The sequence below is a fragment of the Salvelinus sp. IW2-2015 genome, linkage group LG27 (assembly GCF_002910315.2).
Source record: "Salvelinus sp. IW2-2015 linkage group LG27, ASM291031v2, whole genome shotgun sequence".
NCBI lineage: Eukaryota > Metazoa > Chordata > Actinopteri > Salmoniformes > Salmonidae > Salvelinus > Salvelinus sp. IW2-2015.
In genome coordinates this window covers 20,983,346-21,003,506 of record NC_036867.1, presented here as the reverse complement: position 1 = coordinate 21,003,506, position 20,161 = coordinate 20,983,346, and the positions used below count along the sequence as shown (strand labels likewise).

The following is a 20,161-nucleotide window of genomic DNA, read 5'->3' as shown; positions in this document are numbered from 1 at the left end:
CTTTTGGAGTGACAGGTCCGCTCTTTTGTCAGTTTTCAACTGCGCACAGGGGAACTCCACATTGTCTTCTGAAATGCGTTACGTATACACGACGAAATGCTCCGTCTCTGATTTTATTGGATACATATGTGAAAAACATCATAAAGTAGGATTTTCAACCGAGTTTGACCCCTTTATTCGACTTTTGGAATTTTTCGTTCCAGGCGCAACGATTTCTTGGACATGTGCCCTCCACATGGCTAGCCAAAGTTGCTAATTCGACAGAAGAAATGGACATTCTAAAACCAAACAACGATTTATTCTGGAACTAGGACTCCTTGCACAACATTCTGATGGAAGATCATCAAAAGTAAGAGAATATGTATGATGTTATTTCGTATTTTTGTGTTTTATGTTGGCTCCAACAAGGCGGAGAATTGTAGGGCGCTGTCTCACAATATTGCATGCTGTATGTTGTACTAAAGTTATTTTTAAAAATCTAACACAGCGGTTGCATTAAGAACCAGTGTATCTTTCATTTGCTGTACAACATGTATTTTTTAGTAAAGTTTATGATGAGTTCTTTGGTTAGATTAGGTGACTGTCCAAAATATCTCCGGACAATTTGGTGCATTGTGGCTACGTATTCACAATGTAAAACCAAGATTTGCAGCTCTAAATATGCACATTTTTGAACAAAACATAAATGTATTGTATAACATGATGTTATAAGACTGTCATCTGATGAAGTTGTCCAAAGGTTAGTGATGAATTTTATCTCTATTTCTGGGTTTTGTGAAAGCTATGTTGGCGGTGAATAAATGGCGTTGTGTGTTTGGCTATTGTGGTGAGCTAATATAAATATATATTGTGTTTTTGCTGTAAAACACTTTAAAAATCGTAAATGATGGCTGGATTCACAAGATGTTTATCTTTCATTTGCTGTACACCATGTATTTTTCATAAATGTTTTATGATGAGTATTTTAGTATTTCACGTTGCTCTCTGTAATTATTCTGGCTGTTTTGGTGCTATTTGTGATGGTGGCTGCAATGTAAAACTACGATTTATACCTCAAATATGCACATTTTCGAACAAAACATAAATGTATTGTATAACATGATGTTATAAGACTGTCATCTGATGAAGTTGTTCAAGGTTAGTGATTAATTTTATCTCTATTTGTGGGTTTTGTGAAAGCTACCTATGCGGTGGAAACATGGTGAAAACATGGCGTTGTGTGTTTGGCTATTGTGGTGAGCTAATATAAATACATATTGTGTTTTCGCTGTAAAACATTTTAAAAATCGTAAATGATGGCTGGATTCACAAGATGTTTATCTTTCATTTGCTGTATTGGACTTGTGATTTCATGAAATTATATTATATGATATCCCTGTCGCGTTAGGCTAGGCTATACTAGTCAGCTTTTTTGATGAGGAGGATCCCGGATCCGGGAGAGAGAAGCGGTAGAGGTTTTAACATGAGCCCGTCCTCCCCAATTAAGGTGCCACTAACCTCTTGTGAATGCGACACATTACTGAGTACCACGAGTACCACTCTCCATATTTTCAAGCATAGTGGTGGCTGAATCATGTTATGGGTATGCTTTTAATCGAAAAAGACTGGAGTTTTTCAGGATCAAAAAGAAACGGAATGAAGCTAAGCACAGGTAAACATCCTAGAGGAAATATTGGTTCAGTCTGCTTTCCACCTGACACTGGGAGATTAATTCACCTTTCAGCAGTACAAAAACCTAAAACACAAGGCCAAATCTACACTGGATTTTCTTACTAAAAATACAGCAAATATTCCTACTTAAAAATCTATGGCAAGACCTGAAAATGGTTGTCTAGAAATGATCAACAACAAATTTGAAAGATCTTGAAAAATGTTGAAAATATATAGGGCAAATGTTGTATAATCCAGGTGTGCAAAGCTCTTAGAGACTTACCCAGAAAGACTCACAGCTGTGATCGCTGCCAAAGGTACTTCTACAAAGTATTTACTCAGGGCTGTGAATACTTATGTAAAATCGATATTTCTGTATTTAATTTTCAATAAATTTGCAAACATTTCGAAAAATATGTCATTATGGGGTATTGCGTGTTGACGGGTGAGAAAATATATTTAACAATTTTGAAATCAGGCTGAAACTCAACAAAATGTGGAATAAGTCAAGCGGTATTAATACTTTCTGAAGGCAGAGTATATAGGGAATGGATCAGAGAGGTAGCGGGTCATAAACGTTTTAAATGTTGAATAGTTACCCATGTCCATTTGATCTGTTTTGCCCTGTAATCATGGCCAGTTTGTAAGCTTTTGTTTAGGCCTCTTGAAATGTAAGTAATATAAAAACACCTAGTATTCAATAGTATGCTGTAAAATGCAAAGCCAACCTGATTGATCCAACTCTTTGTAATTAAAGTAAAATACTGAAGAAAAAAATGTCTCAGTTCAATAATCCCTTTTACTGTATTGTACTGTGTTTCATTGCTGTGGCATCTAGTTACCGTGCTTATCTCTGTATTGGAACTATCCAGAGATGGTCTGAGGTATTGGAACTATCCAGATATGTTTTTTTTTATCAACCTTGGTTTAATGCACTGATTGTAAGTTGCTAAGCACAAGAGTGTCTGCTAAATTACGTAAATGTAAATATAAATGTAAAAATGGAAAACTTGCTAAGGACACTGGGTAATATGTAACTGTATGGGTAATTTCAGTTATCAGTGGTGTGTATTTATTGATGCCAATGGAAGCCAGGCTTCCCCAAAACATTTAGCAAGAATACAAATTTAAAAAATACAGTCATTTACCTTTCATCTCTCTGTGTTTCATAATTTTCCTTCAATTCGCAAGAGGCTGAATAAATCTCACCAGAGAAAGTATCCGAGCCAACGGAACAGCGCCCATATGTCTCTGTATGTCTATCTGATGATGTCTGGTCAAAAAGAGTATGACATTGTTTCCCCTCATAGCATTAAATGCAAGGGAAGTCAGCGAGCATTTGGCCTCCATTGATAATTTTTTAAATAAAATAATAGTCAACCAGCGTTGAGCTAAACTGAGTGAGCTCAACTGTGAATGGTCCTGGCGCACCAAAAAAATCTATTTGGGTCTGGCTTCATTCCAATCACATCGCATCGAGAGCATATGTCATTGACAGAATCTCGTTGTGCATCTCATTGCGTCATTGTCCTCTGGTGGCTAGCTAGCTAAAGTGGGCCCTTTCCTAAATTAGCCATTGATATAGATAGGGATTTGGACTTGTGGTTTTACTTACTTCTCCATACTGGCCAATGATTATAATGGTGATTATGATCCATCCATACATTCATACATTGTCAAGTCATTGTCACCTGTCATTGAGGGCAGGTGGGGCAGACCCACATTTGTAGGGGTCTTGCCTGTTTTGCTTGTTATTTTGGCGTTAATACGTGTTACATATCAGTTTGCAAACAATGTAAAAAATGTATAAACATTGAGTTAATAAAACCGCATACAAACATGGTCTCTTTTTTGCTTTCTTGAGTAAGCCAGCTGCAAAATGCAGGTGTTCCAGCCTCTGCTTTCTGTGGTGGTGGGGCTAGCCAGCATAAAATATAGAGCATTGCCCCTGATTGGCACAGTTTTCTGTCACTCATGGGACAGTACGTTACCCCAAATGTTAAGTTTAGAGTTTGAACATTTTTGCCCGTAGAGTTATATTAGAAGTGCCCATCCAAATAGGCTCAAGGTCATTGGCGACAGATAGAATGACATCAAATCACGTTATATCTACAGTAGCTTTGATTGGACTGATCATGTCAACATGTTACTTTCAAAGTCTTAGCTAGCAGTCATTCTCATAAATCAAGTTGACAATCTACTGGCAAATCCTTTTTAATCCTTGTCATTTGAAGAGAAATAATGAAGATAAACTATAGATGAAACATATTGGTGCTCATCATAAAGATTACACAACAAGTTGGAAATCGCAAATTCAACAATGAGTCATTTAGAAGGAATCAGTGGCTAACTGCAAGCAGTACAAAGACATCAGTAACAGTAGCCTGCTATTCAATCGAGTGGCTGTGTGTTTTTGTCCCCGAGGACTCACCATAAATCCAGAGAATGACAGACTTTGATGACAAAGTTTGATGACAAAACCGCCGCGCCATCTTTATGTTTAAGTGAAAACATCAGAAGCCAAGGTGAGTCCAAAAATGTATTGCATGCTGCTGCATAAATTATGTAATATGCAAGGGAGCTATGTATACTGTAGCTGAGAAAATAATACTAAGTGTATGTTGTGAGTAAGCTGTTAGTAGCCCATGTGCCTCACCCTAATAATTTGGTCTATATTCACCAACGCGGTATTGTAAACACATCATTCGTGGCCGGTGTGTGCTTGTTTGCCTATGAACTGTTTTAGAGAGATGTAATCATTGAATATTGTAAGAGCTTTCATTGTCTGCTTATATGTAAGAACAGCCCATGTTCTGAATTCTGTCACTGTACATCACATATAAGTGCTGAACAAATAGTTATATAAGACTACGTGGCGGCAGGTAGCACTTAACCCACTGTTCCCCGGGAGCCGAAGACGTGGATGTCGATTAAGGCAGCCCCCCCGCAGCTCTCTTATTCAGATTTCAGTTGAACGCATTCAGTTGTACAACCGACTAGGTATCCCCCTTCCCCTTCCCCTTTCCTTCTCGCTCATTAATGTCTTAATCGAAATTAAGGATTGCCTCTTACCCGCTTGTCGTCCTCTTATGCAATAGTTTGTACATCTCAATTGTCAGTAGAAAGCACATTTGTTTAAGCAAGTCAGCCATATCAGCTATGTTTTTTTTAAAGGCAGTAAATGAGGCTGAATGAACTGTAGTAGTGTTAAGGCGTTGTTGGGACAGCTTTATGTAGGCCCTAACAGTTTGTGGGCACCGTTTGTCACCGTTATAGTGCAATTAATGTATTGTTTAGTGTTGTGTAGTGGCTTTGCTGGCATGCATCCCACATTTTCTTTTTTCTTTGTTTGCCCCACCAAGATGTACATGCTAAAATCGCCACTGATTGTGCCCCTGGCCTGAGAGGATTGATGTTCAATATGTAGCTAGATATAGAAGGCTAATGTTAAGTAGCTAAGAGTTGCCCATGAAAGGAAGTTAGGCTTGCAAGCAAGCATTTTAGCCAGGTTGCCTAGGACAACAAAAAATGAAAGTGTGTACTGTATCCCAGAGTGATAGACCCTTTCATCAAATTCAAAGAGAGGAGGATGGCATTGGCATGTTTTTCTACTTGCATGAACGCACATGCATACACGCACACACACAAAGAAATCAGAACCATGGACGGCCACATCATACTGTATTTCGCTTAGGTTGATTGGACTAAATAGTTTTTGGTATTGTTTAGTTGTCACTGTATTAGACTAAGTATAGGTGATTTGATGATGTTGAAATATTGAAGATGAAATGGTGCAGGAATAGTCGAGGCAGCTCCTGTTTTCTTTTAAACTTGCAGTAACTCTCTGTGGTTCTAAATCAATAGTTGTTTAGTGGGCCGAATATGTCGGAAACGTTGACTTGTTTGACCGTGCTGTAGATCATGTAACTGTTTGTTACATGCAATATGCTTTGTGGACTTCACCGGATAGAGGTTGCTCTCCGGTTTTGTGATGAAACAAAGGTTTGGTTGAATGTATCCTGCCACTGTGTCTTCTTATTGTCTCGGCCGTGGGCCTGTATATCACGGTCACAAAGCATATGAACTAACAGGTTATAGAGCAAACAACGCAATTATCACAACACAGGTTGTAATATGGCTTTTTTTTCTGGCTTGGCTTCCCCAGTCATTTTACAGACGCACCACTACTGATTTAAGTGTACATTAGATTACAGTAAAACAAAATGTACCGTAAAATTGCTCACCATTGAATTGATCACAGTAGCTGTACTGTAAAAATAAATTAGAGTAATTTACTGGCCAATTGCTGCCAGTAAGTTCCCTGTACATTTTACAGGAAATGTTTTACAGTGTGTGTGTGTGTGTGTGCATAGGTGTGTGTGTGTGTGTGTGATGTGTGTGAATAGTATCCTATTTACATCTTAATAAATGCACAATTCTATTGTATACACAGTCTCTATCAATGCTCCCACTGTACTTTCTGCTAATCTGAACACCAATCTAAATGCATTTAGTATTTCTTTATCTGAACATTTAGGATTTTCACCTAATCAGGAGGTGTTTTGCTGGCCACAGCTATTTTAACACCGGGGCAAAGAGTGGTCCAGTCAGCTTGGTCAGCATTCCAGTGAAATGTGCATCAAAAGGCACCTTATTCCCTATAGTGCACTACTTTTGACCTGAGACTTATGGTTTCTGGTCAAAAGTAGTGCACTACATACGGAATAGGGATGCAACCCATATTTGGGACAAGGGGTCATGATATAGGCTGAAATGTGAAAACACTTTGCCATAAATCAACTGAGGTCACAAGATGGTCACGGGATAATTTGAAAAGCTTTATTACTGATCTTCGATTCCAAAGATGATTTAAGCACATTGCTTGTAACTCATTCTTAGCTCTAACAAATAGCTACATTTCAATATTCATTCAAACCAGATATAGGCATAATTCACTATTTTGTCCTTATATATATATTTGTTTTCTTTTTATCACGAAAAAGCATTTAAACGTCAGCTAAATGTATGCAGAAGATGCAACATTGCGACAGTGAGATGATTTATACCATAGTTTCCCCACCAGCCAAATCCAAAACATTTGCTGTTTTATTTCCCCATAGAATTGTAAAACTAGTTGATAAAAAGTTATCTTTGCTTCACAGAGCAACAGGGTATCTGATATTTTCTAAAAGGAACTATGATATCCCAGATATGGCTCTTTTTGGTGCCTGACTCCCCTGTGCTCTCTTATTCATGTTCATGTTGTGCCACTTGTCACGCCCTGACCTTAGAGAGCCTTTTTTATGTCTCTATTTGGTTTGGTCAGGGTGTGATTTGGGTGGGCATTCTATGTTCTTTATTTCTATGATTTGTGTTTCTATGTTTTGGCCGGGTATGGTTCTCAATCAGGGACAGCTGTCTATCGTTGTCTCTGATTGGGAATCATACTTAGGCAGCATGTTTTGCCACCTTAGGTTGTGGGATGTTGTTTTTGTTAGCTCTGTTAGCCTCAAGACGTTACGTTCGTTGTTCTTTTGTTGTTTTTGTTTGGTGTTAATTTTTTTAAATAAAGAAGCATGAACACGTACCACGCTGCACCTTGGTTTTCTTCCGACGAGCGTTACACCACTACCATTGATAGTGAACACTGGTGTGTTTGTGGACTATGGTGTTATGATGTATGTAAGGACACACTTATAGATGGTAGTTTTTTTTCTTCACGTTTGGTGAAGAGAGAGAGAGAGTGAGAGACAGATACCCTTTCATAAACATACAAAGATTCGACTAATTTACCATGCCTGCTTCTTTTTACCTGCGTTTAGGTATGTCTGAAAGGGGTAGGAGGTTAAAAACATGGCAATTAAAAGCCACTTAAAGACCTAGTCTTGATGCATGTATTTTCACAGACCCTGTAACCAAAATACAGGTCTGTGTGAATGGTTCTCTGCTGTTTTTCCTGTAAATTCATTAACACTACCATTGTTTAACACCTCCTTCATTTGAAATACAAACAGTCCCCATGGTTTAACAACACCTTCCACCCATCCCCATTTCCCAGTTAACCACTTATATGTATTAACCGTGTACATATTTACAGGTAATATATTACGTCTTCTGTCTGAAATGGCTAAGAGAGAAAAGGAAAAAGAGAAAGAAAGTGAGAGAGAGAGACAGAGAGACAAACAGGCCCAACCCCCACTATTACACCCGCCCAAGCCCCATAGTGCAACATAAGATGTATGTATCAGATGCTCAACATGCTCTGCTCACACCTACTGTGATGGTCCGGGCGTAAATCACACAAAAACAATACTAGACACTATGGAACACAAAGCTTTTACTATCTCATCCTGGAATATACAAAGTCTGAGGTAATCTGCTTTTGGACTAAAGAGCGGAAACCAAGACATCGTCAAAGAACTTGGAAATATAGACATTGTCATCCTACAAGAAACATGGTTTAAAGGATACATTGTTTGCCCTCTAGGTTACAGCGAGCTGGTAGTCCCATCCACCAAACTACCATGTGTGAAACAGGGAAGAGACTCAGGGGGTATGCTAATTTGATATAGAGCAGACCTAACCCTTTCTATTAAAAGTCGAAACAGGAACATTTTACATTTGGCCAGAAATTAATAAGGAAATTATCTAAATGTGTGCTACCTATATCCCCCCAATAGAATCCCCATACTTTAATGATGACAGCTTCTCCATCCTAGGGGGGGGGGGGGATCAACAATTTCCAAGCTCAGGGACAATTACTAATCTGTGGCGACCTAAATGCCAGACCTGGACCCAGAAAACCTGAGCCTACGCCTTCACTATAGTGACTCACTAAAACAATACAGAAATACTCCATGGAAAAAGAAGGAACAGCACGTCGTAAATAAGCTCAATGTAATTGAATAATCAATAGAATCTAACCACTTCTGGGAAAATTGGAAAACTCTAAACAAACGACAACATAAAGAGTTATCTATCCAAAAAGGAGATGTATGGATAAACCACTTCTCTAATCTTTATGGCTCTATAACAAAGAACAAACAGCAAAAACATATATCGTTGAAGTCTGAAGTATACATACTGTCACGCCCTGACCTTAGAGATCCTTTTTATGTCTCTATTTTGGTTTGGCTAGGGCGTGAGTTGGGGTGGGCATTCTATGTTTTGCATTCTATGTGTTGTATTTCTTTGTTGTTTGGCCGGGTGTGGTTCTCAATCAGAGGCAGCTGTCTATCGTTGTCTCTGATTGAGAACCATACTTAGGTAGCTCTTGCCCACATGGGTTTTGTGGGTAGTTGTTTTATGTTTTGTGTCTGCACCAGACAGAACTGTTTCGCTTTCGTTCTCCTGTTTGTTGTTTTTGTTCAGTTTGGTTTTTGGATTAAATTATGAATACTTTAAATGCTGCACCTTGGTCCACTCTTCCTTCAGCCCACAACGATCATTACAGAACTACCCACCACCAAAGGACCAAGCAGCGGGGTAAGGAGGACTGGACATGGGAGGACATCCTGGACGGCAAAGGATCCTACACGTGGGAGGAGATCCTGGCTGGAAAAGATCGCCTGCCATGGGAGCAGGTCGAAGCAGCAAGGAAGGCAGAGGCAGCTAGGAAAAGGGCCAGGGATTACATGGGAACAAGACTGGCACTAAAGACCGGGAGGCCACTCCCCCGCCAAATTTTTTGGGGGGGGGAGGCACACAGGGAGGCACACGGGGAGGCACACGGGGAGGCACACGGGGAGATTGGCTGAGCCAGGTTGGAGACTCCCCGTGCTTACCGTGGCGGGCGTCGTACTGGTCAGGCACTGTGTTATGCAGTGGAGCGCACGGTGTCTCCAGTACGTGTTCTTAGCCCAGTGCGCTATATCCCAGCTCCTCGCATTGGCCGGGCGAGAGTGGGCATCGAGCCAGGACGGAGTGTGCCAGCCCTGCTCTCCAGACCTCCAGGACGTCTCTACGGCCCAGGATATCCTGCGCCGGCTCTGCGCACTGTGTCTCCAGTGCGTCTGCACAGCCCAGTGCGTCCTGTGCCTGCACCCCGTACGTGCCGGGCCAAAGTCACCATCCAACCAGGACGGGTTGTGCAGGCTCTTAGCTCGAGACCTCCAGTGCGCCTCCACGGCCCAGTGTATCCGGTGCCTTGGCCAAGGAAGAGGCCTCCTGCATGTCTCCTTAGCCTGGTGAGTCCTGTGCCTGTGCTAAGCCCTAACCCTCCAGCATGTCTCCCCAGCCCGGTGAGTCCTGTGCCTTCTCCCAGAGCCAGGCCTCCTGTGTGTCTCCCCACTCCAGTGATGATCCATGGCACAAAGCCTCCAGTGATGATCCATGGCAAGAAGCCTCCACTGATGATCCATGGCACGAAGCTTCCAGTGATGATCCATGCCAAGAAGCCTCCAGTGATGATCCATGGCAAGAAGCCTCCAGTGGTGATCCATGGCACGAAGCCTCCAGTGGTGATCAATGGCACGAAGCCTCCAGTGATGATCCATGGCAAGAAGCCTCCAGTGGTGATCCATGGCACGAAGCCTCCAGGGGTGAGACATGGCACGGAGCCACCAGAGACACCCTCCTGTCCGGAGCCGCCAGAGATGCCCTTCTGTCCGGAGCCGCCAGAGACGCCCTCCTGTCCGGAGCCGCCAGAGACGCCCTCCTGTCCGGAGCCGCCAGAGACGCCCTCCTGTCCGGCGCCACCAGAGTCTCCCACCTGTCTGCCGCCGCCAGAGTCCCCCTCCTGCCGTACTTTTTGGAGAAATGTCCTCTCGACTGATGAAACAAAAATAGAACCGGCCATAATGACCATCGTTATGTTTGGAGGAAAAAGGGGGAGGCTTGCAAGCTGAAGAATACCAAAGTCAAGGTATTGGAGTGGCAATCACAAAGCCCTGACCTCAATCCTATAGCAAATTTGTGGGCAGAACTGAAAAAGCGTGTGCGAGCAAGGAGGCCTACAAACCTGACTCAGTTACACCAGCTCTGTCAGGAGAAATGGGCCAAAATTCACCCAACTTATTGTGGGAAGCTTGTGGAAGGCTACCTGAAACATTTGACCCAAGTTAAACATTTTAAAGGCAATGCTACTAAATACTAATTGAGTGTATGTAAACTTCTGACCCACTGGGAATGTGATGAAAGAAATAAAAGCTGAAATAAATTATTCTCTCTACTACTATTCTGATATTTCACATTCTTAAAATAAAGTGATGATCCTAACTGACCTAAGACAGGTAATTCTTACCAGGATTAAATGTCAGGAATTGTGAAACTGAGTTAAAATGTAGTTGGCTAAGGCGTATGTAATCTTCCGACTTCAACTGTACATGATCAAATACAAATATTAAAATCAACTATTAAAGACCAGAACCTACTGGATTCTCCAAATACATTGAATGAACTACAGGACAAAATACAAACCCTCCAACCCAAAAGGCCTGTGGGGTTGAAGGTATCATAAATGAAGTGATAAAATATACAGACCACAAATTCCATTTGGCTATATTTAAACTCTTTAACATCATCCTCAGCTCTGGCATCTTCCCCAATATTTGGAACCAAGGACTAATTTGACCACAATAACTAACAGGGGATATGCGTCAATAGCAATCTTGGGAAAATCCTCTGAATTATCATTAACTGCAGACTCTTACATTTCCTCAGTGAAAATAATTTACTGAGAAAAAGTCAAATTGGCTTTTTACCTAATTACCATATGACACCCATGCATATACCCTGCACACCCTAATTGACAAACAAACAAACAAAAACAAAGGCAAAGTTTTCTGGTGCTTTGTTGTTTTCAAAAAAGCATTAGACTCAATTTGGCATGCTATACAAATTGATGGAAAGTCGTGTTGGGGGAAAAACATACAACATTATAAAATCCATGTACACAAACAACAAGTGTGCGGTTAAAATTGGCAAAAAATACCTACAGAGAAATGAACCTGGAGAAGAACCCCCTAAGCAATCTGGTCGTGGGGCTCTGTTCACACACACAAACAGACCCCACAGAGCCCCAGGACAGCAACACAATTAGACACAACCAAATCATGAGATAACAAGAAGATAATTGCTTGACACATTAACAAAATTAACAAAAAAACATAGCAAACTAGAATGCTATTTGGCCCTAAACAGAGAGTACACAGTGACAGAATACCTGACCACTGTGACTGACCCAAACTTAAGGAAAGCTTTCACTATGTCCAGACTCAGTGAGCATAGCCTTGCTATTGAGAAAGGCCGCTGAAGGCAGACCTGGCTCTCAAGAGAAGACACTGCACACTGCACACACACTGCACACTGCCCTCAAAATGAGGTGCAAACTGAGCTGCACTTCCTAACCTCCTGCCAAATCTATGACAATATTAGAGACAGATATTTCCCTCAGATTACACAGACCAACAATTTTTTTTGAAAACAAATATAATATTTTGATAAACTCATATCTATTGGGTGAAATACCACATTGTGCAATCACAGCAGCAAGATGTGTGACCTGTTGCCACAAGAAAAGGGCAACCAGTGAAGCAAAAAACCCATTGTAAATACAACCTATAGGTATGTTTAATTATTTTCCCTTTAACTATTTGCACATCATTACAACACTGTACTGTATATAGACATACTATGACATTTGAATTGTCTAACTTTCTTGAGTGTAATGTTTACTGTTAATGTTTTACTGTTTTATTTCACTTTTGTTTAATATCTATTTCAATTGCTTTGGCAATGTAAAGATATGTTTCCCATGCCAAGAAAGCCCCTTAAATTGAAATTGAGAAAGAGAGAGACAAAGAGAAAGAGAGAGACAAAGAGAAAGAGAGACAAAGAGAAAGAGAGAGAGAAAGAGAGAGAGAGAGAGAGAGAGAGAGAGAGAGGGAGAAAGACAATGAGAAAGAGGAGAGAATAGGAGAGAGTAAGAGAGAGAGACCATGCAGCCGTGAAACAAGTCATTATTCAACGTTCCTCCATGCCTGTGGCGCTGATGTCTCTCCTACAGGAAAAGGGGGGCCAAACAGGCCCCCATTAACATCAACGGGGCTGTAGTGGAGCGGGTCGAGAGTTTCAAGTTCCTTGGTGTCCACATCACCAACGAACTATCATGGTCCAAACATACCAAAACAGTCGTGAAGAGTGCACGACAAAACCTTTTCCCCCTCAGGAGACTGAAAGGATTTGGCATGGTTCCCCAGATCCTCAAAAGGTTCTACAGCTACACCATCGAGAGCATCCTGACCGGTTGCATCACCGCCTGGTATGGCAACTGCTCGGCATCTGACCGTAAGGCGCTACAGAGGGTAGTACATCACTGGGGCCTAGCTTTCTGCTATCCAGGACCCACATAATAGGCGGTGTCAGAAGAAAACCCAGAATATTGTCAGAGACTCCAGTCACCCAAGTTATAGACTATTATCTCTGCTACCGCACGGCAAGCGGTACCGGAGCGTCAAGTCTAGGACCAAAAGTCTCCTCAACAGCTTCTATCCCCAAGCCATTAGACTGCTGAGCAATTCATAAAAATCACCACCGGACAATTTACATTGACCCCCCCCCTTTTACTTTGCTGCTACTCGCTGTTTGTTTGTTACCTATGCATAGTCACTTCGCCCCCACCTGTACATAGCCTCGTTATTATTATTCTTATCGTGTAACTTTTTATTAATACTTTTTATTTTAGCCTACTTGGTAAATATGTTCTTCTTCTTGAACTGCTCTGTTGGTTAAGGGCTTGTAAGTAAGCATTTCACAGTAAAGTCTACACTTGTTGTATTCGGGGCGTGTGGCAAATAAAGTTTGATTTGATTTGAAGATGGTGTTAAAACCGTCCCCTAGGGGCAACAGTGAGCGCTATTACCTTGAAGTAGGTTTCGGTATTGCTAGGGCGTTGTGGACTGGGACTTATGGTGCCAAAAGTTGAATGTGGAATCCAGCGATAGAAAGTTATTTAAGCCTATCTAAAATCTTAACCCTTACCTTAACCATTCGGAGTTAATGCCTAAACTTAACCTGAAACACACATTTGGTTTAGAAGAATTTCGAAATGGGACTTTTCTGAAACATGGATAAACTTCTAATTCTGACTTGAGACTGTAAGAGTTAGTTGAGACCAAGACCAAAACAGAATTCATAAATAGTCACAAAACCAATATTGAGGCTATCCAGGCCCATTCAGTAGGTATGATTTGGTCAAGAGCCACAGTTAGTCATTGTCAATCAGTGGCTGATCTTTTAATAGAACATGCCAGATGTAGAAATCCCTCTGGCTCAGTGAATAGCTACAGTTTGATGCTTGGTTGGGAGGACAGCTCCAAAGTGAAAGCTTGGGAGAGTTCCAGGAATCAAACTCATGCAACTAACACCCTGGGGAGGGAACAACTCTTGTAGGCCTGCTGTTTGTCACAATTTATAAAGAACTCCCCATAGTTCAGTAAATAAAAATTTGAAACCACAAACTAAATAATTTACATATTTTGCCCACTATAGATTTTGTTATGTGTATTTAGAGGAAAACAATATTATTGCCACACTATGTAATTCAAGTTTTCTATATTATCCACACTTCAAGGTTAACATTTGAATAGTTACAAAAAAGGCATGCAAACAGTAGCCTACCTTATTCTCACATGCTAAATAGGCCTATCCTACTGGTCACAGATGTCAGTTCATCTAGTTTAGACTTGTCAACTAACATGAACTCAACATGAAATGAAATAAAAAATGTCACCGTGTCACTGGATTTAGGTTCAGAGTTGGGTGACGAAAAGAGAAATGCCCTAACATTGATGACTTTTTGCAAATCCAATTACTTTCCCACGTTGATTCAACGTCATCACATATATTTTTGGAGGTTGAAGTTCCATGGAAACAACGTGGATTCACCAGGTTTTGTCCAGTGGGATACGTCAATATATTTGGACATTTCTTTATTAGGCCTATATTATTTGCTAGCACATAGATGTTAGTAGTCTTACTTTCAGGCTGAGGTTTTCAAATTGAGCTGACAATAATATATAATTTCTCTCCATCCCTCCGTTGAAGTAGCCTACATCAGTCCGTTCAAACGTGCCTCCACAGCGCGGCAAGCTGTTCATTATTTCTGTCGGACGATTTCTCCCCCTGCCCTGTATCAGGGACTTGTGAATGACAGCCAATCGGAGGCTGTGCCCTTTCCTTCAGCCTCCCTGACATACACACAGAGAAGTGATGCTGCCTACGCGAAAAAGCTCAACGCAGTTGAGGTACAGCCTTGAAGCTCTTTTGGAACCGCTGCAGTGAAGGAAAGGATACACTTCGCTCTCATCTCACCAACTACCCCTTCGCTGTCGTAGGATTTCTCCAACTGAATAAGAACTCCGGTGGCAGGTGAGTGAAACGATCAAATCAACTTTATATATATATATCGATGTGAACATATTTTCAGCTTTGTGCTTTGTGGCCAAATGAAAGGTTGTCCCGATATATAAGGCTACTGTTTGAAAACTGCCGAGTCAAGTGCTATTGCGACCTAGAGGTTAGGGTATTGGTGTAATTTATTGACCGTTGTGCATGAATTGATTTCCAGGTAGCATTATACGTTATGTGTTCAATAGTTGATTCATAAATAAGGGTAAGTCTAGGCGACTTAACTTTAGCCTACATCGCTGGAAGTTGCTTGGAATATCACTCGATGTGTAATGCATTATGCCGCATTCACGTAACCAGCCAGAACTATGAAACTCGGAAATATTCGACTTGCTAACTGGTTGAACGCGGCACGTGTAGCCTATAACTAGTTAGCAAGTCGGACATTTCCGAGTTTCCTAGTTTTTGACTACCACATAAACGCGGCATTAGACATAACGGACCACTGCGTCAACTTTAGGCTTTCGTTTATTATAGGGCCACGATGTTGAATAATGTATTTTGGAAAATATGATTTGACTCCTTCAGATCAGATGTACAGTAGGCTGCAGTAGCACTGTGATGGCACCACATGGCAACACATCGTGGAGAGTATCACACGGAGGGAGCTCCACCTTATATCTCCTTAATATAATGACTGAATAATAATGACTTAATATAATGACTGAATATTTTTTATGTAATATTCATTGTTTGTTGGTGCTATATGAAATGTTCTCATTCCTCTTAATTCTTCCCCACTGGCTATGCTACGGATATCGATGCAGGTAGCCTAAAGGCTACAGTAGAGTAGGCTACATGCGTTGATGAAAATATGAAATTGTTTCTCTCTGTACAGTTGGCTGGTGTAGCCTGAAGCGCACGGGCCAGACCATGATTTGAATAGGCTCCTGGAGATGCCTGGATTTTTCCAAGTATGCCTCCTCAAGTGCGCCCTCAGTCATATTACATTAAGTCTTAACGGTTGAGGCTTTTACAGTATTAATTTGGACTAGGTACCTTCGGGAAGGCCTGTAGGCTATGCAATTCCTCAAGATCTTTGCATTCTCATCAGCCTTTTGGGGGCCTTAAGCAAGATTTGGTTGGGGGGGCCCCCACTTCGCTGCAATTTGTTTTGCCATGGGCAGAGAGAAAATAATTGCAAGTTTTACAGCTAATTTCCTGCATTTCTACCCATTTTGTCACGGGGTGGAGTAAGATGTTTGCAGTATTAAAGCAAATTTCCTGCAATTCTGCACATTTCGTAATGACATCTGAGTGAGAATGACTAACAAAATCAATGGTGACCCCTGGAAGTCAGGGCACCTGTTCAAGTGCCCTATATGCCCGGTCGGTATTCGGACGTGATTACTACAAGTTTAGATAGCTGGCTAGACTAATTACCAATCCAACAATTGTTAGTTGGCATGACTAATTGAGTGACTGACATAACAAGATAAAACTTTGCTTTGTATATGTATGTATGCCAAAAAATGTATGGGGGATTGGAAGTGATGCAGGTAATTACATTGATGGAAGCTAGCTACAATCTATCTGCAATGTTAAAGCTGATCCACAACCTGAAAAAAAAAAATATATACGTTTGAGACCCAGACTGAGCCCCCCCCCCCCCTCCCCATACGGTCAGGGGCCCTAAATGTATGTCGCCTATGCCTGGAACCTTAATAACTTGAATTGCTTGCATGAGTTTGATTGAGCTGTATTCTTTGGGTTGGTTAGGCCTACCTTATGCACCTTGCTTGGACAATATGGCAGTTGATTCTTTCCTAGTGGTTTTCTTTTGTTTGGTGCCATTTAGCCTATATCACAAACTTGACTCTTAACAGGCCCTTTGCTCTGTACGCCTTAGCTTGTACAGCATACTTCATGTTTCATGCTTCAGTTATGAAAAATATTGCACTTAATAAAGGGATTAGATTAGAAACTACATTCTCAGGTTGTGGGAACGTCAGGTGAGCGCTATTGGGTGTTGTCTAGATGGATTACAGTTTATGTCAACATTGACTTTTCGTTGCTGGTTAGGAGAATTAACATAGCAGGTTAGGATAATTCGATTAAAGCTAGGAAAATTTTTAGGGTTAGCTAAAATTTGACATCAATTTGGCATAAACTGAATCCCTTCTAGACATGACCATGCTGTTGGTCATGCGCACTGCATTGTGGGAATCTGCCTATTCCTCAAAACTTTTGGAGAAAAAAAAGCCCCATTTAGGCATACCTCACTGTGACCACAAAATACACAAAGATTTAAAAAAAGAACCACTGTTAAATTAAAGTTGATATTTAAAAGTAATTAATTATTCAAACATCCATATTTTGTGTTTTAATGCTTGATAAAGTTATCCGGGCCTTCCTCTAGCCTCCAGATTGCTTCATGTTGGTTATATTGCTCTAGCTCTCTAAAGCCTGCAGTGATATGCCTGGAGGAGGCCAAGAAGTTGTTAGGGGGAGTTGACTAAGTCGACTACCAGGGGAATATGCTGCAAGAATATCACCCTCTCTCACACATTCAAATGAGCAGATCATGTACAACAGTACATGCTTAAAAAAAAAGATTGTATGCTGTTGACAGAGACTTGTGCAATGGGTAGCTCATGCATTGCATTAAGATGTTGGCTTTGGAAATAAAATAAGTTTTACATTGACACTTGCAAGGAGTTGTGTTATAGGCCTAATGCTGATATGTTTTTCATAATTCACCCATCTGCATTTGAAAATTACTTATCACCATTTTGTTTGCATAAGACAGACGACAGCAGTTTGGTACTGTCAAATAACTTACTAGTGTGACGAGACCAAGGATTTTGCAACAGAACAGATTTCATGGCTCAGTTTTTACATACATTTTGGTTTGAAGTTGGAAGATGAAAGAGAGAGAGTAGCATAAGATCTGTGTCTGATCAAAGACACACAGCAAACATGTCAGGGACTGAATATTTATAGCCTCTGAAAATAGACATTCCTCTGTGTGTGTGCCCATGTGCATGGATGTGTGTGTACTGTGTGTGTGGTGTATGTCCGTGTGTGAACATGTGTGTGATTATGTGTCCGAGTGCGCGCGCATGGGTGTGTGGTGTATGTGAGAGGGGGGGGGGGGGTAAAGGAATAGACATATCATGGGATTTGTTTTGACAGGTAAGGGAATAGAAATATCAAAACCATTATTCTTCAAGGCCTTGAAATGAATGCTTTGGAGTCAACATTTCATCAATCCATTTTTTAAAATCAACTATCTAGTATATCCACGGTAATTTGTGTCATCAGTTTAGGGCAAATCCAAAGGCTGGATGTTGTTATGAGGTGATGCTGATTACCTGTGTTCTCAATCTGCTCGTTCTCTGTCTCTGTCTCTGTCTCTGTCTCTGTCTCTGTCTCTGTCTCTGTCTCTGTCTCTGTCGGTCTCTCTCTTCTCTCTCTCTCTCTCTCTCTCCTCTCTCTCTCTCTCTCTCTCTCTCTCTCTCTCTTCTCTCCTCTTCTCTCTTCTTCTCTCTCTCTCTCTCTCTGTGTCGCTCTCTCTGGTCTTTTCTGTCTCTCTCTGTCTCTCTCTGTCTCTGCTTCTCTCTCTCTTTCTCTCTCTCTTTCTCTCTCCTGTCTTCACTATCTCTCATCTCTTGAGTGTTAGTGTGATGATGATGACATCACAGGATGTGGGTAAACCCGATGGCCGTGCTGTCTGTGATGACCAATGACCCACTGCTGATTACATTATGTCCGCTCCAGATGGACAGCGTCATTTTGATGTGTCCTGCTCCAGAATCATAATATTGAACCTTTCAAGTCCTCAGTCCTCCAAGCAGCAGCATCTGGTCTTAATGAAATCACATCCCCATGCCCAGTGACTATCTGTACCACTTCACAGTGACACACAAAACTAATTGCGTTCTTTCTGTGTTTGTGTGCGCGCGTGTGCTCATGCGTGTACGTGTCTCTGTGTGTGTGTGCACATGCGTATGTTTTGATGTATTAGTAGTCAGTCACAGAATACCTTGGGGCACCTTGATTTCTTCTGTGCGTTAGTGAAGGTCCTATATACTGTATGTTGTGATTATCATGGCTATGGGTGTATTGAAAGAAAGGGTATGGAGGTTGAAAATTGTTCATTTGGATATTCCTGGGTTTAACTCAAATGGGTGATGTACTCACTAGAATGTTTGAAGAATTGCCTTTCGTATTTTGCCCATACAAAAAAACATGCCCCCTTCTGGACAGAAGAGATATGGAAACTATATGACAGGTGTTTATGACAGGTGTTTATGACTGCTGATGTGTCATCACCAAAACGAAGCATTTTGAAGTTTCTTTGAGAACAATTCCAACTTGGTAACTATGTTCTAATGGTGTATCTTCATTCAGAAAGGTATGGTCAGAACATTTTGTAACTGAACACAAGCAAAATAACAGTTAAGATGTGGTGCTGACATCCCAAACATTTGAGACGTCTGTATTTTGGTTATCCTCAGTGTTTGTGGAGGTCAGTGTTCTTTACCCCTGGAAGGTCAGTAACTGTGGTCCTACGTCTCATTCACCGTAACTACAGAAGACTGTGAGGTAATGATGGTTTCGGGTAAAACCACAGAAAGACCATTTTTCTGACAGGGGGTTTTAGTAAAAGGGGATTTTTGTACAAATTTTGTCCACTGGCCAAAATAATAGCACCATTCTACAGTAGAATCTGCTCAAATCGGTTAAAAGGGGACATTTTCTGTGTTTTTTGTGTGTCATTAAATACACTGTAGGAGAAGGTCACCGACACCTGATTTCTTAGTTGTTAATTATCTCAGTAATAACTTTAGTAACAACATAGTAACAACATAGTAGTTACATAGGTATTACTATGTAATTACATGGTAATAGGGTTTAGCGATATCAGTTATTATACAATTAGAACAAGGACTGTAATTACAGATCCACTTGCTGATGGTTATTCCATTGCTAATGTTATTACACATTTTCTTGTTCCACGATGTAATTAATGTGTTGTAATAACACGTATAAAAGTCAACTGTGAGTTAACATGTTTATAACGGCCAATAAATTGTGACCTCGTTACATGTAACCACACAGTGCCGCTACCATCAAATCCCCCACTTAATCCCAGGGTTGA

At 41.0% G+C, this 20,161-nt stretch overlaps 1 protein-coding gene across 1 annotated transcript in view; it reads left to right on the top strand.

The window, feature by feature from the left end:
- The first annotated feature begins 14,764 nt into the window (after positions 1-14,764).
- Positions 14,765-20,161, top strand: part of LOC111953906 (cadherin-6-like) — a 93,875-nt gene continuing 88,478 nt past the window's right edge. The window contains exon 1 of the mRNA XM_023973395.2: positions 14,765-15,018. The gene's annotated coding sequence lies outside the window, so the exon portion shown is untranslated. The remainder of the gene's footprint in view (positions 15,019-20,161) is intronic.